Source organism: Myotis davidii, unplaced genomic scaffold, assembly GCF_000327345.1.
Source record: "Myotis davidii unplaced genomic scaffold, ASM32734v1 scaffold151, whole genome shotgun sequence".
NCBI lineage: Eukaryota > Metazoa > Chordata > Mammalia > Chiroptera > Vespertilionidae > Myotis > Myotis davidii.
Genome location: NW_006285248.1, coordinates 2,159,452 through 2,162,937, shown reverse-complemented (window position 1 = coordinate 2,162,937; position 3,486 = coordinate 2,159,452). Strand labels below are relative to the sequence as shown.

At 42.4% G+C, this 3,486-nt stretch overlaps 1 protein-coding gene across 1 annotated transcript in view; it reads left to right on the top strand.

Moving 5' to 3' along the window:
- The first annotated feature begins 3,229 nt into the window (after positions 1 to 3,229).
- LSM6 (LSM6 homolog, U6 small nuclear RNA and mRNA degradation associated) overlaps positions 3,230 to 3,486 on the top strand; it is a 10,074-nt gene continuing 9,817 nt past the window's right edge. Inside the window, exon 1 of the mRNA XM_015558861.1 lies at positions 3,230 to 3,335. The gene's annotated coding sequence lies outside the window, so the exon portion shown is untranslated. The remainder of the gene's footprint in view (positions 3,336 to 3,486) is intronic.

Here is a 3,486-nt window from a genome sequence, read left to right as displayed (position 1 = left end):
CATGCAACAAACTCTTAAAACTCAATGATTAAAAAAAATCAATCAATCATAATAAATGGCTAAAAATCAGAAAAGATACCTCACCCAAGAAGATATACCGATAGCAAATAAGCATATATAAAAAAAAATACTCCAGCCCAACTAGTGTGGCTGAGTGACTGAGCATTGACCCATGAACCAAGAAGTCCCCGGTTTGATTCATAGTCAGGGCACATGCTGGGGTTGTGGGCTCGGTCCCCAGTAGGGGGCATGCAGGAGGCAGCCGTGCAATTTCTCTTTCATTGATGTTTCTATCTCTTATTCCTCTCCCTCTAAAATCAATAAAAATCTATTTTAAATTATTTAGAAAAATACTTCACATCATATGTCATTAGGGAAATGCAAATTAAAACTGCAGTTGGATTCCACTACCTACCTACTGCATGGCCAAAATCCAAACACTGGACATACCTAATGCTGGTGACGTTGTGAAGCAACAGGAACTCTCATATGTGGCTGGAGGGGATACAAAATGGTACAGCTGCTTTGGGAGACAGTTTGGCAGTTTCCTACAAAACTGAATATTCTCTCATTATATAATTCAGCAATTGACTCCCTGGTTTTTATCCAAAGAGTTGAAAACTCAACTCACTTACCACGAGTTGAAAACTTATGTCCGCACAAAAACCTGCATACAGATGTTCATAGCAGGTTATTCATCATTGCCAAAACTTGGAAGTGGCTGAGACATCTTTTAGTAAGTAAATGGATAAATAAACTGTGGTATATCGACAATGAACTGCTATCCAGCATTAAAAATAAATGAGTTATAAAGCCATGAAAAGTCATGGAGGAAACTTAAATGCATGTTACTAAGTGAAAGAAGCCAATCTGTAAAGGCTACATACTGTAGGATTCCAACTTTATGATATTCTGGAAAAAGGAAAACCATGGAGACAGTAAAAAGATCAGTGGTTGCCAGGGATTAGTGGGGACAGAGGGATGCAGAGGCAGAGCACAGAGGATTTTTAGGGCAGTGAAAATACTCTGTATGATGCTATCATAATGGGCACAGGTAAAATATGTTCGTCAAAACCCATAGAATGTACAACACCAAACGTAAACCCATGCTGGCCAGTGTGCTTCAGAAACCATACCTGAGCATCAACCTAGGAACCAGGAGGTCACGCACGGTTCAGTTCCGTCAGGGCACATGTCAGGGTTGCAGGCTTGATCCCGGGTAGAGGGCATGCATGAGGCAGCTGATCAATGATTGTCTCTCATCATTGATGTTTCTACCTCTCTCTCCCTCTCCTGCTTCTCTGAAATCAATAAAAACACTGGGGGCGAAAAAGAGTGAACCCCAATGTAAACTATGGAGTTTGGGTGATAATGATGTGTCAATGTAGGTTTGTCAATTTTAAAAATTAAACTAAACAACTATGTAAGCTAAACTAAATCTTGTCAAATTACTGTTATGATTTATCATATTTATTTTTATGGCCTTAATAAATTAATGTTTATGTCCATGGGTTTGAAGATGAGTTCTTGGTGGACTAGTCTTCAGAAAAATCCTGCCGATTCTTTGCAAAATTAAAGATACTAAAAATACCCTGTGAAATATGGAAAGTTGCTCTGTGAATTAGTAAAAGCCAATCATAAGCTGCTGAAAGAATTCTGGATAAACACATTTAGGTAAACTTGTTGGCTTGTGAAGTAATTCATGGCGCCCACCCCATTTGTCTAGTTGGGCCCTTACAGTCCATGCCCCTTGGAAAGATTACAGCTGCCTCTGAAGATGAACCATGACCTTAAAACTCCTCATGACCCCCTGTCCACCACACCAGTCTTAATGACTCCATCAGGGCTGCCTGGCAAACTTTCTTTTTTTAAATAATTGAAACAAGTAGTGGGGAATATGGTACAATTTGATGTCTTTTGTGAAAAAGGTTTTAAGGGACAGGGCTTTATATTCTACTAGAGGCCCTGTGCATGAAATTCGTGCGGGGGGGGGGGTCCCCTCAGCCCGGCCTGCACCCTCTCCAATCTGGGAACCCTCTCACAATCCAGGACCGCTGGCTCCTAACTGCTCATCTGCCTGCCGGCCTGATCGCCCCTAACCGCCTCTGCCTTGCCCCTGTTACCATGGCTTTGTCCAGAAGGACATCTGGTCTAATTAGCATATTATCCTTTTATTAATATAGATTATGTATGTTCTTTGCAGCTAATTATTTTAATTAATACTTTATTTAAATTTTGTGTTTACATTATATTTTATACTGCAAGGACTTCAAATACAGTCTTTTAAAAAATCCATAATGCTTGGTCTTTACCCAAAGTGAGCTTCTATAGAAGGATACAAGAAAGTCTGTCTTTTGCAGCAAACCATGCCCAGTTGTTCCCTATCTGTATCAATCAAAAGTTGATCTCTTTAGCTTACAAGAGGAGGAATTCATTTTTGTCTTAGAAAAAAATTCTGCCTCTTAGATTCTATAACACTTAGGGTTAAGAATCTGTTTAAAGAAATCACCGGTTTATGGTGTTACAAATTATGTAGAATTAAAGTATAAGATTTAATGTGATGAGGCCATGTGAGTAGAAAAAGGAATCAAGTCTCGTTTTGACAGTTTCCTTATTTACCTCTCCCTTTCCATTTATAGCAAGAATATTGAGAATTCAAGCAAAATTCCAAACCAGGTTCCCATAGTAGCACTTAATGTCTGCGCACCATTTCCAATTAGAAATAGTTTGTAATGGAACGCAATTTATTCCATTATAATACAGAGTTACTTTGGTGATTTTAATCCTATTTGTGTCAATTAACGTTGCCACGGAAACAATATCCTGCTAATAATGGCTTCATCGTCACACACTTAAGTCAAAATCCAAAGGTGGACTTAAATATTTGAGGCGCCTTCTTTCATTTATTTATTTGCTTTCAATTATTCGAGGACATTTATGGGTGTGTATAGTCATTACTTTCGTAGTAATTTCTAGTTGCCTACGACTTCGACCTACTTCGTACATTTCTGCCTGAAAGATCACTTCCTGTGTTTCTTATTATCGTTTTTAACTTTTTTTAAGAGGAGCTTTCTGTTAAAGGAGAGAGCACCAGCGCTTTCCATTTAACCCCGCAGCACGGACTCTGCCTTCAGGCGAATCTGAACTCCAGGATTTGCGCGCTCCCGCCAGGCTGGGCTCTTTTGGCCCCGCGGGCCGCCGTAGCCAGGGGAGCAGTGATTGGCCGAGGCGGGAAAGTGCCACCGCCTCCGCGGTTTCACTTTCGATTTCGTCCCGTTGTCGGAGGCTGGACTTGTGGGGCTCCCAGAGCGGGCATTCCGGGTCTCAGCCACGAGGTGAGCCCGCAGACGCACGGGCCCCTCCCAGCCCCGGTGTTGCGCCGCCCGGGGCAGGGTGGGGAGCAGCCGCGGAGCCTGCGGGAGGCCGGTCCCGCGAAGGCCGCGCTCGTGGCGCCTGGCGCGGCCGGGAGGTCCGGGGTGGTCGGCG